At 42.6% G+C, this 22225-nt stretch overlaps 1 pseudogene; it reads right to left on the bottom strand.

Annotated features, from left to right (window-relative positions):
- The window catches only part of LOC131422962 (acyl-coenzyme A synthetase ACSM1, mitochondrial-like), a 41993-nt pseudogene that overhangs the window by 5220 nt on the left and 14548 nt on the right, over positions 1 to 22225 (bottom strand).

Below are 22225 nucleotides of genomic sequence, written 5' to 3'. Positions count from 1 at the left end.
CCAGTGAAGGGCATCTGGGTTGTTTCCAGTTTTTAGAGATTATGAATAAAGCCACTATGAACATTTGTGTACAGGTTTTATGTGAGGCTGGCATTTTTTATAGCCCATGTTACAGAAGAAGAAACTGATGCTCAGAGAGGCACAAGAGGCACAATCACTTGCTCGAAGTCACTCAGCTGGTCAGTGGAAGCACTGGTATTTGAATTTAATTCTTGCTCTACAGCCTATGCACTTGACCGCTTACCAATGTGTTGGGATCTTCCCTGTTGTGGGACTTGACATAATTTTAAGAGGTTCCAGAAAAAAAACATATAAAAAATGTTGAATCACATCCCTTTTTAGACTCTCTTCCAATTGTTCTGATTTGGCTCCGACATGTTTTAAAAAGCTCTGGAACTACCGGTAAGTTTCAAGATCAGAGCATTTAGCAGGAACAGGATGAAGTTAAAATTTGAGCAAATGTTTTGTTTGTATTATAGTTATGGTTATAATTGCCTTCTGCTTTTGGCAAGTGATACGGTTTTCCACTTGTGATACCAGATCAACTTTTTTGTGTGTGTGTGTGAGGAGATCAGCCCTGAGCTAACATCCGCCAATTCTCCTCTTTTTTTTGCTGAGGAAGACGGCCCTGGCTAACATCTGTGCCTATCTTCCTCCACTTTATATGGGACGCCGCCACAGCATGGCCTACCAAGCAGTGCGTCGGTGCGCGCCCGGGATCCGAACCAGCGAACCCCGGGCCGCCGCAGCGGAGCGCGCGCACTTAACCGCTTGCGCCACCGGGCCGGCCCCCCAGATCAACTTTTTTTTTTAAACAAATGTTTTAAAGTAAAATAATAAGTGAATTTAGAGAGAAAAATTAAGTAAGTGATAATATAGATGGTGCACAGATAAGGTAAAAAATAGTGGATGTGGACACAGATGACTGAAATTTAGGAAACACTGCGCAAGGGGTACAGCAAAGTCACACCCCCATTCATGCACCACTTGAACTGCTGTCCAGTTCAGTGTGCTGGGTGTTGATACAGTTGGCCTGACACACCCCTGTGGACACAACTTCCAGGAGGAAATGAACTTTCTTGATGCCAATCATCTGAGGTAGGGTCAGAGACTGGAGCCTGGACGATGGGACTCACACATCCAGGGAAGGAATCATGCTCCCAGGGCCAAAGAAAAGCTCCTGAATGGTAGGGGCACAGTATCCCATCTACCACACAGACGTGGGAGAGTCCACACAGAAAGCCAAGTGGGTCCTTAACCTTGGCTGCTTTTAAAAACTGCTATGGGGGTTCTGGCCCTGTGGCATAGTGGTTAAGTTCGCATGCTCCACTTCGGCGGCCCAGGTTCCTGGGTTCGGATCCTGAGCACGGACCTACACCACTCCTAAAGCCATGCTGTGGTGGTGACCCACATACAAATTAGAGGAATACTGGCACAGATGTTAGCTCAGGGCCAATCTTCTTCACCAAAGAAAAAAAAAGCTATTGGGGAGTGATGTAAAGAAAACGGCCTACTAGGAAGCTGTGAGCTCTTGTTCCCCTACAAAACATCAAAAACAATCAAGCAAGCAAACAAACTACCAGGAGCTGTCTGAACTGTCTTTGTAGGAGCTCTGGAAGAGTCAAAGGTTTGCAACAACCTTGGAAATACCCAATCAAGAAAAGCCACCTTCAAAATGGTAGGGAAGTTTCATGCCATTTTCACTCACCCTTGCCCCACCTTTCCCCAGCATGGCAGATTTGGTCTTGAGTAGACAGCAGCCAGGTTCCCAGTGCCCCTGCTCCCACCAGAGGGAGCAGAGCAGATCTTATTTGCAAATTATTGTGTAATCTGTTCTAAGCTGTCTGGGGACACCTGAAGGGCTGATGCAAGACCCTCATTTCACACGACTCAGAATGCAGACGGGAAGAGCAGCAGGCACTGCTCATAAAAGCTACACGGTGGACTACAACTAAAGACGCCTGAGATGAGAGACTGTGGGGGAGATATACAGTAGACCATCAAGGTCTGGGGGAGAAGCTAGGGTAGACTTTCCAGGAAATTGAGATATTCAAGACAGCTGTGAACATGCGGGATTTAGAAAGCCATCACACGCCCAGGCAAGACGCATGCTCAGAACGTCCTGAGAAGACCTGAAGCTTCCACCTCAGGCTGATCCCCAGGCTCAGAGCAAGGCTGGCCAAGTTGTGGGGAGTTCCTCACACACAGCCGGTCTGCACAGTGGTCATTCTCGTTGTTGTTGATGTTTGTGCTTGTTTGTTTGAGCTCCTGGCACTCAAGGAAATCTCTGTCAAAAGATTAGCTGAAGGCATTGCTGGGAAGATGGCAGCATAGGAAGGCTCTGAACTCACCTCGTCCCACCGATGCAACAAATTTACAACTACCTGTGGAACCTCTGAGAGAGAACTGGAAACTGGATAAAAAGAACCCCCACAACAAGGGACAACACTGACAGAGGTGGAAGAGGCAGAAATACCTTTCTGCTGAGGAAAAAACCCTATTCTAGCTGCAGCACTTCACGGCTGGGAACAATCTTAAGGTATGAAGCTTTTCCTGGAGGAACAGTAGGTCTGAGCAGGAGAGCTATGCCACAATAACCAGCCTTTGAATTCAGCACAACAGAGATGATTGTCATAATACCTGGCTTTGCTTGCTATTAAAACCCATGGGGAATACCTCCAGAAGAGGTATGGAACATAAGAGAAAGAAAAGCTTTCTCTTAAAGGCCCCACGCACAAATTCACCATTCCAGAAACCAACAAAAAATCACCAGAAAGAAAGGTGCATAGTTCTTTGGTAACAGAGACTCACTTGATAAGCTCTGAGTATGTCTAAGAGAGGCAGAAGGCAGCTGGGCCACATCCCCAGGGACTAAGTCACTGGTGGCAGCCATCGCTGTGACCTACTACAGGCATGCCGACACAGATGCTGGCAGATGCCATTGGAGTTCTTCCCCTGGTGTGTTAGCCCAAGGGTTTGCCCTGCCCACTAGAGCACTGATTTAATCCAGCTAAGCCAGGGTAGGCAGCCTGCCCTAGGGACTGGCCCCACCCGCCAGCAAGCCCAGGGAACTTGTGGACCTGCATAGGCGGCGTGTGTGGGACCTCTGCAGTGGGGTGAATGGGTCTACCTCTGCAGGGCAGGGCATCCATGAGGAGTGGGCCTTCATTTGTGGAGTGTGTGGGACCTCTTCAGTGGGGTGAGTGTGTCTGCTTCAGTGGGGTAGGGTGTATGCACAGGGCAGGACTGCACTGGCTGGGTGTGTGGGCCTGCAAGTGGTGGGGCTTGTCAGCTGCAGCAGACTTGTGCCACTGGCCTCCTTAAACAGCCACCCAGGAAATCTGTCCCACTTTCCAATGCCTGAAATGATTGTGTGTTGCCATGCCTAGGGCCAGCCCCACCCAGCTGCACTCCTGAGAGAGCTGACAACAGCATCACGTCCTAGAGGCCTGTGGCAATTGTGAGCCCCAGAGCCTAGCAACCAGCCACCCTGGGGGCTCACTTAACAGCAAAACAGCAGCAGATGTGTGCTATTAGACCTTGCAGCCAGTTGTGCTGGGGTTCTCCTTCCCCATAAAGTGACTAAAGTGACTGTAGCAGCTGCATACAGCTGAGCCTTACAACCAGCTGGCCTTGGGGTCAGCCTAGCCTACCCATGCACCTGCAGCAAGAGCAACCCCACCACAACAGAAAGGCACATGTAGCCCATGCAGGGGACACTCCTGGAACACTTGGAACTGGTGAGGAGAGGGAAGCACATTGCTGGGCCCCATAAGGTACCCTTATATAAGGCCACATCTCCAAGATTGGGAGATATAGCTAATCTACCTAATACTTAGATATAAGCATAAAGAAGTAGGCAAAATGAGGAGACAAAGGAAGAGGTTCCAATTAAGGGAACAGGACAAATCCTCAGAAAAAGAACTAAACAAAACAGAGATAAATAATCTACCTGAAAAAGAGTTCAAACAAAATGTCATAAGGATGCTCACTGATCTTGGAAGAAGAATAGATGAACACAGTGAGAACTTCAACAGAGAATTGGAAAATATAAAAAAAAAATCAGAACTGAAGAATACAATAATAGAAATGAGAAAATCACTAGAGGGAATCAAGAGCAGAGTAGATGACACAGAAAAATGGATCAGTGTGCTGGAGGAAAGAGTAGAGGAAATCACCCAAGCTGAACAGAAAAAAGAATTAAAAACAGTGAGGACAGTCTAAGGGACATCTGGGACAACATCAAGCATACTCACATCCATATTATAGGTGTCCCAGATGGAGAAGAGAGAGACAAAAGGGCAGAGAACTCTTTTGAAGAAATGGTAGCTGAAAACTTCCCTAACCTAAGGAAGGAAACAGACATCCAGGTACAGGAAGCACAGAGACCACCAAACAAGATAACCCAAAGAGGCCCACACCAAGACACATTTTAATTAAAATGTCAAGAATTAAAGATAAAGAGAGAATCCTAAAAGCTGCAAGAGAAAGGAAACAAGTTACATACAAGGAAACCCTATAAGGCTATCAGCTGACTTCTCAGCAGAAACCTTACAGGCTAGAAGGGAGTGGCACGACATATTCAAAGTGCTGAAAGGGAAAAACCTACAGCCAAGAATACTCTACGCAGTAAGGTTATCATTCAGAATGGAAGGAGAGATAAAGAGTTTTCCAGACAAGAAAAACTGAAGTAGTTTATCACCAATAAACTGGCCTTACAAGAATGTTAAAGGGGCTTATTTAAGTGGAACAGAAAAGACCACAAATAAGAATAAAATAATTATCAAAGAAAAACAATCACCGGTAAAGACAAATATACAGTAAATGTATCAGATCATACAAAGCTAATATGAAGGTCAAAAGACAAAAGTACTACAATTATCTATTTCCATGATAAGAGGTTAAGAGATAGACACACGCAAAAAAGAGGTTAAATATGATATCAAAAACATAAAATGTGGGGGAGGGAGTAAAAGTGTAGGGCTTTTAGTAAGAAGTCAAATTTAAGAGACCATCAACTTAATATAGATTGCTGTTTACATAGGTTATGATACATGAATGCCATGGTAATCACAAAAGAGAAACCTATAATAAACACACAAAAAATTAAGAGAAAGAAACCCAAACATAACACTAAAGAGAGCCAACAAATCACAAGGGAAGAGAGCAACAGAAGAAAGGAACAGAGAAAAACACCCAGAAAAAAGTAACAAAACAGCAATAAGTACATACTTATCAACAACGACTTTAAATGTCAATGAACTAAATGCTCCAATCAAAAGACAGAGGGTGGCTGAATGGATAAAAAAACAAGACCCATATATATGCTGCATATAAGAGACACACTTCAGACCTACAGACACTCACAAACTGAAAGTGAAGGGATGGGAAGAGATGTTCCATGCAAATGGCAATGAAGAGAAAGTTGGGGTAGCATACTTATATCAGAAAAAATAGACTTTAAAACAAAAACTGTAACAAGAGACAAAGAAGGGCACTACGTAGTAATAAAGGAAACAATCCAACAAGAGGATATAACACCTGTAAATATCCATGCACTCAACATAGGAGCACCTAAATATATAAAGCAATTATTAACAGACATAAAAGGAGAAATAGACAGTAGCACAATAATAGTAGGGGACTTTAACATTCAACTCACATCAATGAATAGATCATCCAAACAGAAGATCAATAAGGAAACAGTGGCCTTAAATGACACATCAGACCAGATGGACTTAGTAGATACATACAGAACATTCCATCCAAAAACCAGAGAATACACGTTCTTTTGAAATGCACATGGAACATTCTCCAGGATAGATCACATATTAGGCCACAAAACCAGTCTCAACAAATTTAACAAGACTGAAATTATACCAAGCATCTTTTCTGACCACAATGATATGAAACTAGAAATCAACTACAAGAAGAAACTAGAAAAGCCACAAACATGCGGATATTAAACAAAATGCTACTGAACAACAATTGGGTCAATGAAGAAATCAAAGGAGAAATCAAAAAACACCTGGAGAGAAATGAAATGAAAATATGACATACCAAAATTTATGGGATATGGCAAAAGCAGTACTAAGAGGGAAGTTTATAGCAATACAGGCCTACCTCAAAAAACAAGCAAAATCTCAAATAAACAATCTAACAGTGCACCTAAAGGACTAGAAAAAGAAGAAGAAACAAGGCCCAAAATCAGTAGGAGGAAGGAAATAATAAAAATCAGAGTGGAAATAAATGAAATAGAGACAAAAAATAGAAAAAATCAATGAAACTAAGAGCTGGTTCTTGGAAAAGATAAACAAAATTGACAAACCTTTAGCTAGACTCATCAAGAAAAAAAGAGAGAAGGCTGAAATAAAATCAGAAATGAAAGAGGAGAAATTACAGCAGACATCTCAGAAATATAAAGGATTATAAGAGAATACTATGAAAAGCTGTACGCCAACAAATTGGATAATCTAGAAGAAATGGATGAATTCTTAGAATCATACAACCTACCAAAACTGAACCAAGAAGAAATAGAATTTGAACAGACCAATCATCAGTAAGGAGATCGAAACAGCAATCAAAAACCTCCCAAAAGATAAAAGCCCAGGACCAGAGGGCTTCTCTGGTGAAATCTACCAAATATTCAGAGAATACTTAATACATATCCTTCTCAAACTCTTTCAAAAAATTGAAGAAGAGGGAAAGTTTCCTAACTCACTCTATGAGGCCAACGTTACCCTAATACCAAAAGCAGACAAGGACAACACAAAAAAAAGAAAATTACAGGCCAATATCGCTGATGAACATAGATGCAAAAATCCTCAACAAAATACTAGCATATCAAATGCAACAATACATTAAAAAGATCATACACTATTATGAAGTGGGATTTATTCCAGGGATGCAGGGATGGTTCAACGTCCACAAATCAATCGACATGATACATCACATTAACAAAATGAAGAATAAAAATCACCATGAGCTCTCAATAGATGCAGAGAAAGCATTTGACGAGATCCAGCATCCATTTATGATAAAAACTCTGAATAAAATGAGTATAGAAGGAAAGCACCTCAACATAATAAAAGCCATGTATGACAAACCCACAACTAATATCATCCTCAATGGTGAAAAACTGAAAGCTATCCCTCTAAGAACAGGAACCAGACAAGGATGCCCACTTTCACCACTCCTGTTTAACATAGTATTGGAAGTTCTTACCAGAGCAATCAGAAATAAAAATCAGAAAGAAAAAGAAATAAAAGGGATTCAAATTGGAAAGGAAGAGGTAAAACTGTCCCTATTTGCAGGTGACATGATTTTATATATAGAAAACCCTAAAGGATCCACCAAAAAACTATTAGAAACAATAAATGAATACAGTCAAGTTGCAGGATACAAAATCAACATAGAAAAATCAGTTGCATTTCTACACACTAACAACAAAATAGCAGAAATAGAAATTAAGAACACAATCCCATTTACAATCACAGCAAAAAGAATAAAATAACTGGGAACAAATTTAACCGAAGAGGTGAAAGACCTATACACTGAAAACTAGAAAACATTGTTGAAAGAAATCAAAGACACTATGAAACGGAAAGCTATTCCTTGTTCTTGGATTGGAAGAATTAAAATAGTTAAAATGTCCATACTTCCTAAAGCATTCTACAGACTCAATGCAACCCCTATCAAAGTCCCAATGACATTTTTCACAGAAATAGAACAAAGAATCCTAAAATTTATATGGAACAATAAAAGACTCCATGAAACCAAAGGAATCCTGAGAAAAAGGACAAAGCTGGAGGCATCACACTCCTTGATTTCAAAATATACTACAAAAGTATGGTAATCAAAGCAGCATGGTACTGGCACAAAATCAAACACACAGAACAGTGGAACAGAATCAAGAGCCCAGGAATAAACCCACACATCTATGGGCAGATAATTTTCTATGAAGGAGCCAAAAACATACAATGGAGAAAGGAAAGTCTCTTCAATAAATGGTGTTGAGTAAACTGGGCAGTCACATGCAAAAGAATGAAAGTAGACCATTGTCTTAAACCACACAAAAATTAACTTACAATGGATGAAAGACTTGAATGCAAGACCTCTGAAACCATAAAACTTCTAGAAGAAAACATAAGCAGTACGCTCTTCAACATTGATCTTAGCAGCATCTTTTCAAATACCATGTCTACTCAGGCAAGGGAAACAATAGAAAAAATAAACAAATGGGACTACATCAGACTAAAAAGCTTCTGCATAGCAAAGGAAATCATCAACAAAATGAAAAGACAACATAACAATTGGGAGAAGATATTTGCAAACCATACATCTGATGAGGGGTAATATCCAAAATATATAAAGAACTCATACATCTCAACAACAAAGAAACAAACAACCCAATTAAAAAATGGGCAAAAGATCTGAACAGACATTTTTCCAAAGAAGATATATAGACGGCCAATAGGCATACAAAAAGATGTTCAACATCACTAATTATTAGGGAAATGGAAATCAAAACTACAATGAGATATCACCTCTTGCATGTCAGAATGGCTATAATTAACAAGACAAGGAATAACAAGTGTTGGAGAGGATGTGAGGAAAAGGGAACATTCAGACACTGCTGGTGGGAATGTAAACTGGTGCAGCCACTATGGAAAACACTATGGAGATGCCTCAAAAAATAAGAATAGAACTACCATATGATCCAGATATTCCACTTCTGGGTATTTATCCAAAGAACATGAAAACACAAATGCGTAAAGACATATGCACCACTATGTTAATTGCAGCATTATTCGCAATAGCCAAGAATTGGAAACAACCTAAGTGCCCATCAACAGATGAATGGCTAAAGAAGATGTGGTACATATACATAGCAGAATACTACCCAGCTATAAAAAAAGTGAAATCTTACCATTTGTGGCAACATGCATGGACCTTGAGGGTATTATGCTAAGTGAAATAAGTCATATGGAAAAGTCAAATACCATATGATTTTATTCATAAGTAGAAGATAAACACAATAACAACAACAACAAAAAAACACATAGATACAGAGATTAAATTGGTGTTTACCAGAGGGGAGGCGGGGAGGAGGAGGGCAAATGGAGTGGTAGATCACATGTGTATGATGATGGATGGTAGTTAGTCTTTGGGTGGTGAACAGGATGTAGTCTACACAGAAACTGAAATATAATGATGTACACCTGAAATTTATGTAATGTTATAAGCCAGTGTTACCTCAATAAAAAAAAACGAAATAAAGTGAATAGATATGAAGAAAAAAGAAGCTACTTTGAGCATTGCTTTGAGCAGTGTTCTTTTTTTGAATGCCAGCGATAACCATCTTATAATACATGTAGTGTAGTGTTTACCAAGACTGGTAATAGCAATGTTTCTAACAAGCTACTTAAGAGCTGCATTCAGGAAAGTGTTCTTTCAGTGAATGAAAGTGCTACCCATTCTGTACTGCACATAGGGAAGGGTTTAACAAGACTTCTACTAAAGACGTTTCTAACAAAGGTGTACTTGCAAACTGAGTACAGGACACTTTTTTCCATAAATGGAGATGATACCGATTCTTGTAATGCATGTAGTGAAGTGATTAAGACTTGTAATAAAGATGTTTCTAAAAAACTGAAAACAAAACAAAAAACAGAAAAAACATTAGCTGGATATGACCTAAAGGAACAGAAACTTCAGTGATCACACATGACAAACAATAGTCTTTGCAAAAAGAACCTAGAAAAATCTCAAAACAAAGAACTACTATAGGCTTCAACAGTCAGAAAAAAAAATCAGCTACTTCAACCCCTGGAGAAGTGGGGGAATCTGATTTCCAGAGTTACCACATTATAATGGTGAAAGGCTCAATTTTCAACTAAAAAATCACGAGGTGTACAAAGAAAGAGGAAATGCAGCTCATTCAAAAGAATGAAATTGATTGACAGAAACCATTCCTGAGAAAGCCCAGACATCAGACCTAGCAGGCAAATAATTTAAATCAAATGTAAATATGCTCAAATAGCTCATAAAAAAAATGGACAAAACTAAAGGAAGTAAGGAAAATGATATATGGACAAGATGAGAATATCAACAAAGAGAAAGAAATTATAAAAAGGAACCAAATAAAAATTCTGGAGCTGAAAAGTACAATAACTGAAATAAAAAATTCACTAGTGGGTTGCAACAACATATTTGTACTGGTATGAGAAAGAATCAGAGAGTTGAAGATAGAACAATTTGTTTCTTTCCTGTTAATCTGTCTCATGTCAATTTAATTCTTAGACCAGCCAGAAGAACCTACAGTACTTACACAAACCTAGATGGTATAGCCTACTATACCAGATGGTATAGCCTACAATACCTAGGCTATAAGGTATTCATCATATGGGACCAGTGCCGTGTATGTGGTCCATCGTTGACCAAAATGTCATCATGTGGTGCGTGACTGTAAAGAGCTCCTATAACTCAACAACAAAAAAACCCAACAATCCAATTAAAAAATGAGCAAAAAACCTGAATAGACAATTCTCCAGAGAAGATATACAAATGGCCAACAAGAACATGAGAAAGATGCTCAACATCACTAGCTATTAGGGAAACGCAAATTAAAGCCACATTGAAATACCACTTCACACCCATTAGGATGGCTATTAACAAAAAATCAGAAAATCACAAGTCTTGGCAAGGATATGGAGAAATTGGAACCCTTGTCCACTGCTGATGGGAACATAAAATGGTGCAGCCCCTGTGGCAAATGGTTCCTCAAAAAGTTAAACATAGAATTACCATATGATCATAAACAGTAGAAATAACCCAAATGTCCATCAAGAGATTACTGAATATACCAAATGTGCTATATACATACAATGTAATATTATTCAGCCTTAAAAAAGAATGACATTTTGTTACATGTTACAACATGGATGAAACTTGAAAACATTGTGCTAAGTGAAATAAGCCAGACACAAAAGGACAAATATTGTTTGATTCCTCTTATATGGGGTACATAAAATAGGCAAATTCACAAAGACAAAAAGTAGATTAAAGGTTTCCAGGTGCTGGAGAGAGAAGGAGAGGGAAATTATTGTTTAATGGGATCAGAGTTTCTGGTTGGGAGGGTGAAAATTTTATGCACATGCATAGTGCTGATGCTTGCACAATATTGTGAATTTACTCAACGCCACTGAATTGTATGCTCAAAACGGTGAAAATGGTAAATTTTATGTTATATACATTTTACCTCAAAAAAAAGAAAACAAAAAGCAAACAAATCTCAATGGAAGAGTGACAGCGTCTCATTGTCATGAGAGCATGCGAAATGGGAGACATAGATGTGGGCATATGTGAGGACATCTTTGCAAAATAAAATATGTCACGTCCAATTAAAAAAAAAATGTCATTGCTCTGGACCACCCCGTTCAATTTAACCAGCATCTCTGTGGTTGGAGCCAAGCACTAATATATTTTTTAAAAATCTCCTCAAGTGATTCTAACATGCAGGTATGGTTGGGAACCACTGATCTAGCCACATGTAACTCTGCGTTTATTTTCTCTTTTATCCAAACTTAAAGTTGTGCTGCTGAGAATTAAGGCTAGGGCCTGCATGCTTCCTTTTGAGCAATAGTATCACAAGAGGCCCCACGGAAGCCATCGTGTGAGGACAACAGTAGCACCAAGAGACCTCCAGTGTCTGTGACTTTGCAGAAAGGAGATGGAGTCTGAGATGAATTTCAGGGTCTCTCCACCCTTCCATGGCCAATCTTGGGAGCTAAGAATTTCCTCTTACTGGCTACTACTAACCTGGGAAGGCTAGGGTTTGTCAAATTAAGAGTTTCAGCAGGTTACCTTATAGCCTATCACAGTTTTCTATAACCCCTCATTTCTCATTTAGAGTTTGGGGCCAAAACCCCTATTCATTGGTTTGAATCTTAGACCTGCCATATTGACATGGGGAAGACACCTCTTCCAATCTGTAGTTTCTTTCTCTGTAAAGTGGGGATAATGGTGCCTCCTGGAGGCTCAGCAAGGTTAACAGATTTGTTCTCACCCTGTTGGTAAGTGGGATGACAGGATTTGAACCCAGTCAAAGCCTGCATCCTTAACCACAGGAGATCACTGGACCACAAGTCTGGTGGTTCTGAAGCCAGGCTTCTTTCTATCCCATCAGTCAGCCCATAAGTGCCAGATGGGTTAGGACAGGAAGGAATGTGAGAACACACAGTGAGCTTGAGACTAATTAGAATAGGTTTCACTGAGCTGGAGGGAATAAAGAGATGTGAAGTCTCAGGGTGCAGAGTTGAGCCCACTCCCTTATCACCTCCACAGCCCCCTGCAGGGACTCTTGGGGCCTGGCTGAGGGCAGACGGGGTGCCCTTACCTGGTAGTACATGAAGAGGCCTATGGGCCTGGTGGGCTTGATCCTGATGCCAATGTTTCCTTCAGTGTTGGGCGGTAGGACACTGCCCTTGTCATCAATGATCTAGAGCAAAAGCCCTGTGAATACCGAGCTACAGGGCTCCCCCAACACTCCTGCCCCGTCCCAGCACTGCTAGCGTATTCATGTGACACCAGCGGGGATACCTGGGGGAGGAGCCCTGTCAGAAAATAGAATAAAGTGTCAAAAGTCTTTGAAATCAGCAAATGGTGAAACCCAAGTCACGGGTCTATTTGTTTCATGGATATATAGACATGGCAAACGTGCCTTCAGGTTAGAAAACATGGGTCAGGAGAATCTGAAAGCACCAGCTGGTGGAGAGAGCTGCCAGGGCTACCTCCAGGGCCTCTTTTCCCATCCACTCTGGGGGCCTCTAGCTGTCAGGGTGAACTGCATCCATGCTCGGAATACTACAGTTCTCAAATGAAACCTCCACAGGAAACTGGAGGAAAAACGGGAGGAGAGGAGGAAGGACAACTGGTGGGCACCGCTGGTGTCACACAATGGTCCACACTGAGTCCTAACTGCTCCCTGCCACTGCCTTTAGGATCAGACCTGGATGTCGAAGGGTGGGATGGCCTTCCCCATGGAACCCGGCTTGATCGTCACTCCCCGGAGGTTGCCACAAGTTATTCCCTGTTCAAAAAAGAAAGAGAATTGGGGCTGACCAAAGAATCCAGGCTGATCACAGAGTAGCAAGAATCACACACAGCATCCCTGCTCATGATGTCATTTGATGATGCTCAAAGAGCCCTTGTGGGGAAGCTAGAAGGTCTGGATGCTAGGCTCAAGGCAATGACCCAACTCTATTCAGCAGACATTCACTGCGCCTGTCATGGACTGGGCCCGTGTCAGCTGCTGGGGCTGCAGGGTCCAGTGGGGGAGGCCGAGAGAGAAGCAAAGGGGTGTGCCTGGGGCTGTGGGCATGTGATGTGGGGTCTGGAAGGCATGCTGTTTGCCAGGCATGTGTCCACTTGCCAGGGGAAGGCCATGAGTCTGCTTAACAAACATTTCCTCAGGGCTGTTGAACAGCGATAGGAACGTTGCCTCAACTACTTCTCAGAGCTGTGTTGAGATTATTCAGATTGGTCATGGTGTCCCCTCTGCCACCACTGCCCCACCCCCATTTATCCTCCTGATGAACCTTACTCCTCCTTTATGGTTCTCTGAAATATTCTTTCTAAAGCTAACTGCTTTACAATCAGGCCAGGGCTTGAATTTTGACTCCTCTACTCACTAGCTGTGTGCCAATCAATCCCCCTGGATCTCCTCCTCTGTAATTATCACAGGGGGTAATTATCACACTGACCTCTCAGAGTCCATGTGAGTGTATGGGAAACCCCTTCACACAGTACTGGGCACACACCAAGTTAGCTCAATAAACGACTACTACTAGCTATTACTCAGGCCCCAGAAAAGTCATGGGGAGATTCTCCTTCTGTAGTATTTTCTGCCACGCATCTATTGTAGCCAACCGGGCATTACAGTTACTCTTGCTTGTCTGTTCCCTCAGTGGATAGCGAGCATTCTGAGACTAGAGATTGCCCCGTTCATCTCTGCACTCCCAGCATCTAGCACAGCACCTACCTACAAACAGCAAGGAAAACAGTAGCTGCAATGTGAACACGTCTGGGGTTGGACAGTGGCCAGCACTTTATATACTTCCTTTCAGTGACTTGATCACAGCCCGGCAAGACAGGCATTGCGGTTTCCATTTTGGAGATGGGGAGGCTGGGACTCTGGAAAGTTCAATGATATGCTAAGTCTTGAAGCCTGTAATTGGCAAGGCTGAGACTTGAACTGGGGTCTGAGCTCCTGGGAGAGGAAGCTCTTGCCCCTCTGCTGTGTCGCTGCTCAACTACAGGCACATGGAAAATGTTGCACAGATGAGTGAGTAGGTGTGACAGTGCTTGGAGAAATAAAACATGAGCCAGGTGTAAGGGAGTATTCTGTTGTTGCAAATAGTTAATGCAAAGGGACTGGGGCCATGAGTGTCGTGTCGTTCATGGGTGAGTGCAGTTCTCACCTCACCCTCCTCCTTGTCCAAATATAAACTGAGCCATGCAAGGACAGCCAGAGTCTTAATATTTCTCAGGCCTGGAAGCAGAACAATTAACTCATTATTTAAAATTATTTTGCAAAAAATTTACAGACAAGTATGTGAATTGAGACCAGAACGCCATTTTGCTACAGGTCCTGAGATGGCAGTCATCCTTCCGTCAGCCACAGGGATGATGGAGAGTGGGGGGAGGGGCTCTGTCCAGCCTCAGAAGTGGGTGGAGAATGTGTTGGAAGAGAGATACCCGCCCACACTGTCACTGATAAAGTCCTTGAGGTTCAAGACGGGCATGATTCTCTGGACGCACTGCCCACCTGGCTGCTGCTCAGTGATGCCCTGTGGGATCACACTCGGTGTGTGTGTTTGCACACATGCACACACAGAAGGTCTCTGCTCCCTCCTCCACTCCTGCTAGTGTCCCACAATCAAACCTGTGTGCTGTCCTCATAAACACCCAGAAATGAGCTTCTGGGGCCAGCTCTGCCTTCCCCTGTGGTTGCTGCCTTAGGATGGGATGGTGAAGAGGGCAGGACATGTGGGTGGTGGCTTCCACGTTACTGGAGAGACCCTCCTATCCTCTAGCCCCTCCTGGACTCCCCTGAGCTAATAATCACAGGGACAGTGGCACCACGTCCCTAGACCCCTTTTTAAGTTTTTGTCCAATAGTTTTCAGCACACCGGTCTCTTGACAAATCAAGGAGCTGTGAATTGTCTTTCTGCAAATCAACTTGAGGTAAATTAGCCTAGAACCTGGAGCCTCCCATTGGCTTCCATCAACGCTGGGGGGCCTCCACACACACTCATGGCATAATTCAGCTCATCTGCTGGGCTCAGTGGCTGAGCACATCCTGCCTGGCCCAGAAGGGACCATCCACCTACCGTCTCTGACTGTCCGTAGACCTGGTGGAGCAGAACCCCTGTCTGTCTTCTCCACTGCTCTTGCTCTTCGGGCAGCAGGGCCTCCCCCCCAGCACAGCTGTGCTCCAGGGTGGGGAACCTGAGACTTAGGGGAAGGCAAGGTGTCAACAGAGCCTCGGGTCAGGCCTTGGACCCTTTGCCCCACGCCCAGGGCGTTAAGAGCTCACAGCGTTGTCATCCGGATCCTTCACCCTCCTGCTTCCTCACTTTCTTACTTGCCTTCTGGGCAACTTACTGATGGTCAAGGCCATCAGGTGAGTGGAAGTCACTCACTTCCTGTCAGTCCCTGTTAACTCTTCTGGCAGAGGGTGGGTGGTGGTGATGAGGCTAATTGGTTAAATAAGGGAGGTTAGGATTAAATTTTGATATTGATGTAACAAGAGGGTGAAAAATGTGTTTATCAGACCTTGTCTTAAGAAGCATTCTATGCGGCTAAGAGGGATATTTTCATAAACCATAAAGAGGTGAGGGATAAGGCCCCAGGGACATGCTAGGATGGCAATAGAACTGTACTGCCCTCTATGGAGAGTGGGGTTATGTGAACTGAAGGGCTTTTGTGTTCCTGAGGGGAGAATGCAAGTTAGGGGTTGGAAATGAATTGCTCAGGACATCAAGGAAGGTTGGGCTGAGTGTAGGAAGAGGGAGGAGGAGGGACATAGGTAACAGCCCTGAGGGAAGGAATTTCAGAGAGAACAGAAGAGTCTGCTGTGAACATTTGTAGCAGTTTGCTAGGTACCTTATGTGATGTAAATCCTCTCCTGCGTTTTCCCATGAAATTTTCTATAAATAACACAAAAACAATCACAAAATAATGATGGAGTCCCTGAAGGAAATGAGAGAAGTGATTGAGGTCTGACTAGTGCTGGCACGGGGCTGAGCCATGCCAGCTCTTGGGGATGAAGGAGGTGGCAGACATCTGGTTCACCTTTCCACCCTTGTCACCCTCTCCTGGTACATAGAGTCAGGAGTGACGGACAGGAGGGCTGGTCTCATTGAGGGTGTCTTCCTCATTCTTCTGGATCTTTATCTAAGCAGATAAAGTGGGCAGAGTCTCCAATGGAGTCGTTAGTTATGCCCTGGGTGGATTTTTACTGGGTTTGGACAAAGGTCATCATCTGAGGAATGTTGCAAAAAGTAACTGTAATATGAGCTTTGAAATACAGATGGAAACAGAATCCAGCCAGAATGAGGCTTCATGAATAAAATCAAGCTGTCTTTCAGAGTTAGCTTTGTAAGGGTAGTCATTGAACTCCTTAGTATTTTAACTCTTATGTCTAAAACATGCTAGGTCTGATTTTTGAAGTAGCCATTTCAATTTCACAGTCTCTAAAAGATGCATAAATGCCCATAAGTTTCAAAGAGCAGATTTCAGTTTAGCTAAAAATTAATCTACAAACGCAGTGAAATGCAAAAATAAAACTACACATCCATCAGATTGGCAAAAATTAAAAACTCTGACAATAACAAATATTGCCAAGGATGTGGAACAATGGCCATTTTCCTACCCTGCTGGTGGGAGCATAAATTGGTTCAATACTTTGGAAAATAGGGTGGTAGGGTGCGGTGTCAGTGTGACCCAGCAATTCCTCTCCCGGAAAAGCCCTACAGAAATGTGTGCTTAGATGCCCCAGGGTGCACGTGCAAGAATTCAGTGCAGCATCAATCACCGATAGTCCAAACTGTAAACTACCCAGATGTCCATTAATGGTAGAACTGATAAAAAATGGGGAATATTCATAAAATGGAATATTATACAGCAATGGAAATTAATTACAGCAATATGCAGCAACATGGACACATCTTAGAAACAGAATGTTGAAAAAAGAAGCCAGGTGTTACAGAATGATGTGATTACATAAAATTCAAAAGCAAGTAAAATAGAATAATTTGTTTAGGGTTAGTTCCTTACGAAGTTAACTATAAGGGAGGGGAAGGAAGGAAACACCATAAAAACCAAGACATTGGATTCCTTTAGGGAAGATGGAGAGGTGAGAGGAGGTCTTTGGGATCCTGGCAATGCTCTATTTTTATGATGTGGGTGATTGTTTATACAGGTGTTTTATTTTCAATACTTAATTATTCTGTAAATTTATGTCATGTGTTTGTTTTTTCACAATAAAAATGTTTAAAAAAGAATAAACCCACAATGATGCAAACCTCACTGAATGTTTCACTTACATATCTGAGTCCTGATTTAATGAACTAATTAGACTGATAATCCTGATAATTATAAACACCACTTACCACATGCACACACACACATGTGCACACACGCCCCCACACACACTACCCTCAAAGAATCAGAGTTAAAAACAGTCAGATCATGGTGCATTGGATTCCTTAAAATCCTACCCAAAGATGGTTATTACCAGCCACAGCCATTTCTGCCATACCTGGTTAAATTCTGCTGCAGAATCATTCGAAATACAGATGTGCAGCAAGGCACTGGGTGATGGGGTATTTGAAGAGCGTCTAGAAAGTGAAGAGAGAAGGAATTTTATTTTTATAGTTAATATTAAAAATATCAGCCAATTATTAGCATTTTAATTCTGATCCCTCCTCTTCGGAAGCCCATTTATTCATTTGTTAAGTCTTTCAATATACATACATTAAGCATGAATTTTGTACGTGGCATTTGTCAGGTACTGTTGGGGAACACAAGAAGAGTAAGATAAAGTCCAAATCTGGTGGAGAGTGGGTACTAATAGAGGAGATGAAACAGGACTCAAACGATAAGGCAGAAGTTGGGAGATGTCATAAGAGAGATTTGAAGAAAGTTCTGAGAGAACATAGCAGAGGGAAACATTCCTTCTGAAGAGCTGGTCCAGGAGCATCAATGGAACAGGTGGCATTTAGTTGGGGCATTTAAAAAATGGATACAGTGTCTACAGGCAAGGAATGGGGGAGGGTCTTGAAGATAGAAGGAATAGTTTCAGGAGCTGAAGAAACATTGAAGCAAAGTTAAATAATATGATTTATTTAGACATATGGGAGAGGAAAAAGAAGTAAATTTAAGAAGACTGGGATTAGTTGGAGCCAGATTATTTAGGGTCTAAAATGTCTGTTTTTCAACATTGTTTAGCTAGAGGTGGGAGTCCTTCAGAATTTTGGATCTGGGTGGAGATATGCTGGGAGAGCCAGGAACACTAAAGGGAAGAGAATGTGGGTTTGGGGGCCTGCCTGGCCTGAATTCAAATCCTGTTACTTCACTTCTCCTCAACTCTGTTTCCTCATCTGTAAAGTGGGAATATCCATATCTTCCGTATAGAACCACAATGGGCACTTAGGGGAGGTCTGCCTCCACCCTCTGTCCCTCTCGTTCTGAGTCTAAATCTCTGGCTTTTACTTCTGCAACATCTCACATTCATATTCTCTTTGAAAAAATTTTTTTAGTTCTATTATTACTTCCCAGTCTCACTAAAGAATACCTCTCCATGCCCTGGTTCTACCCCACTCCAGCCACGTTGGTGTCTGTAACCCCGACCCAGGCATAGAGCATTGGATCTGTGACCTGGTGACAGACAACTGACTTAAACTGGGCCACTCAGCTTCTAGTTGGTCTGCCCTGGTCATCTGGAAAGGGAGAATATCAACCTGGGAAAGCTGTGGCCGCCATGTTTGGTTCAGCGCATGTCCAGAAGCAAAAGTATGTCAGCAGATAGAAAGAAGGGAGCAGATAGAGAAAAGCAGGGAGGAGACGCAGAAGCTGCCTCGATTCCCGGTGTCTTTCTGGTTCCTGTTCCAGACCCTTGTCAGGCTCAGCCTCTACTCCTCTCTTCCAGCATCATGGCATGTCCCAATGTCCTCCCTCCATATGTTCCTTTTGCCATTAAGCTACTTTGAAGTGAGTTTCTGGTACTTGCACCCATGGGAGTGTTGCTTCGTACATAAGGATCAGAGATAGTGGGTGTTAGGGGTCTTGCCCAGCGCCTGGTGCTTACTAAGTCCTCACCAAAACTTGGCTCTGGTTGTTATTGTCTAAGTTGTAATTTATAACTCATCTTGGTGCTTTGCAGCTTTTGGTAGGGGTGTGGAATGGGGAACAGGGGCTCTTGCAACAGATGTGGCAAGAAAGTCCAAGTTGAGGGGCTGGGCAGAGAGAAAATACAGGAGAAGTTTTGTTTTGTGAATTTAAATAGTAAATTTTTAATTTAACGTTTTTTGTTTTAGTCAATATTTCCCATCTTTCATAAGAGGGACTCAGTAAATTAAAGTTAATTTAAACTAAATCAAAATTTTATTATTAAAAATTCACAAAAGTAATAAGTGGAAATAAATCAAAATAACTAAACTTTCAAACACTAGGGGTTTTTTTGGTCAGTTTGTAGAATTAACACTTTGAAATAATTTAAGATTAAAACACACTAGCACTTCTGGGACACCCCGTGTAGTGGAGGGAGAATTAGACCTGGAAGGGTGGGAGGCAGGGAGGTGGGTTCAGTGTTGTTTGTGCAGCTTTAAGCCTCAGGGACTGGCAGAATGTGGGCAGTAAATAATGACGGAGAGGCAGGTATTGATATGGGGGCAGGAAGGAGAAATTGGAAGTGCAGTTTGAGGTGCTGCAGGGACGATCAGATGGACTCGACCCACCAGATCAACATGGGAGAATTTGCGTGGAGAGAGAAGACTAGACCCAAGGTGCCGTTTTGAGAGCCACCTGAATTGATGTGCTTGCTGGAGAAATGGACGTGGAGGAGATTGCTTAGAAGGGAGAGGAATGGTGAAGGCAGACCCTCAGAGGACTGCAATGTTTTGGAGTAAGCTGGGTGAAGAGGAAGTGGCTGCAGCAAATGGAGAATGTTCTATGGAGAAGTTGAATATTAAGGGAGAAAAGATGGGTTGGTCCCACATGTACCAGGGTGAAGGGAAGGTATTTTTAGGATGGGAAACTTTGAACATGTTTATGGACTGAGGGAGTAGAGTTAATGGAAAGTGAGAGATTAAAAATATAGGAGAAAAGATTTAATAGATTAAAGACTAATAGAGAGGGCCTCCTAACAGAAGGGCAGGGAAAAGAACAGAGTCCCCAGTGGTTGTGGGGAGGGGGGTGGACTTTGAGAGGTGGAGGGGCATGTCTGCCTCTAAGCAAGGGCGCGAGTGGAGAGGCAAAGAGAATTTTCAGGTGAAGGGAAGTACATTGAAAAAGTTCATGCAGGTGACCTCAAATATCATCACGGCGTTTGCACAGCAATAACAGCGACTGCTACTGCTTATTGAGTGTTTTCTATGTGCCAGCCTCAGGACTAAGCACTTTATACACTTTGCCTGTATCATCTCATTAATATTCCCAACAATTTTATGAGGTAGTAACTATTAACCAAAACTCCCATTTTACAGATAAGGAAACTGAAGCTCAGAGTGACAAGTAAACCACTAATCAATGTCAAACATGGGATAAGAAACTAGATTGTGATATTCCAAGGGCTCTGTTCTTAAACACTTCATTAAATTGAGTAACTACACACACACACACACACACACAGACCCACACCCACACACACACACACACCAGCTACCTGGCTCTGGTGGAGCCAGGATCCAAGATCCAGGAGACCTGAGCTGGTTCTGGTTGCTTTAATTTCTCAAAATGCATATTCTGGGTCCCAAGTCCACAACATTTGATCCACAGGTCTGGGGAAGGACTAGGAAATGTGTGTTTTCTTTATGGTTACATCCTGATGTGATTCTGATACAATGATTGATTCAGTGCTTCACACTTTGAGAAACCCAGAACCAGGGTTATATTATGCTCATTGGCTTCTTTGCTAAATAAAATATTTCTCAGCAAGGTCTAGCTTTTGAGCTTGAAACTGAGTTTCTTCTGGGAATTTGTTGATTCTGGACGATTTGTCTTCTTACCTGGACAATGACGTTGGGGTCAAACTGAGGCAGATGATGGACAAAGACTGTAGACCCTGCTGTCCGTGGTTCAAGCAGGGACCCCAAGATAGCCGTAATCCAGCCTGGGTCCGACAGGCACCAGAAGACATCAGACATCTTCAGCTGCTGCAATTTCCTGCTAACTCCAAAATACAGTTGCCTCAGCTATGTGATCATGGGGGGATGTGATCAAGGGATGGGGACTCTGGTTTTCAGGGGCAACCCATCTGTGTCTCTCAGACACCTCCCCCTGAGCTGATCCTAATCTCTCCTGCCCCCCTTGGACTAATTCTCTCTCCTCCAGTGTTTTCTGTATCTCAGTGAATGTCATTACTGTCCATGAAACTGTCTAAGCTCAAAATCTGGGAATCAACCTTGACTTCCTACCTCTTATCTCCCACATCTAGTGAAAAGATCCTGTCTATTCTATCTCCTAAGTCTCAAATGTATTAACTTCTTTCATGTCTCTGGCACCTTGTCCAAGCCACTGCCATCCTGGATTATTCGAAGACCCTCTTACTGGTCTTTCTAACTCCATTTTAACTTTTTCCAATCCATTCTCCATCTTGCAGGCACAGTGAATCTTCTCAAAATACAGATCTGATCAGGTCTCTCACTTACTAAAAGTCTTTCAATACCTCCCCCTTGTTTTCCTAATAAACTCCAAACTCTACACCAAGGCCCACAAGACCCTGCGTGATCCAGGCCCCGCTCACTTTCCCAAATCCTTCCACCTGTCCCTCACCCGACACCCTGAGCACCAGCTATTCCCAAGTCTCTGTGGTTCCATGAATGCTACTTTTTGTATCTTTGTGCCTTTGCGCTTATTTCTCAGGTTGCACAGAATACTCCCCTTCTTTCCACCCCCATTCCTCCAGGGTTTTGCTACTCAATTGTTATCATTAGTGCAGATA

This window comes from Diceros bicornis, chromosome 26 (genome assembly GCF_020826845.1).
Source record: "Diceros bicornis minor isolate mBicDic1 chromosome 26, mDicBic1.mat.cur, whole genome shotgun sequence".
NCBI lineage: Eukaryota > Metazoa > Chordata > Mammalia > Perissodactyla > Rhinocerotidae > Diceros > Diceros bicornis.
This window is presented reverse-complemented; position numbering and strand designations above follow the sequence as displayed.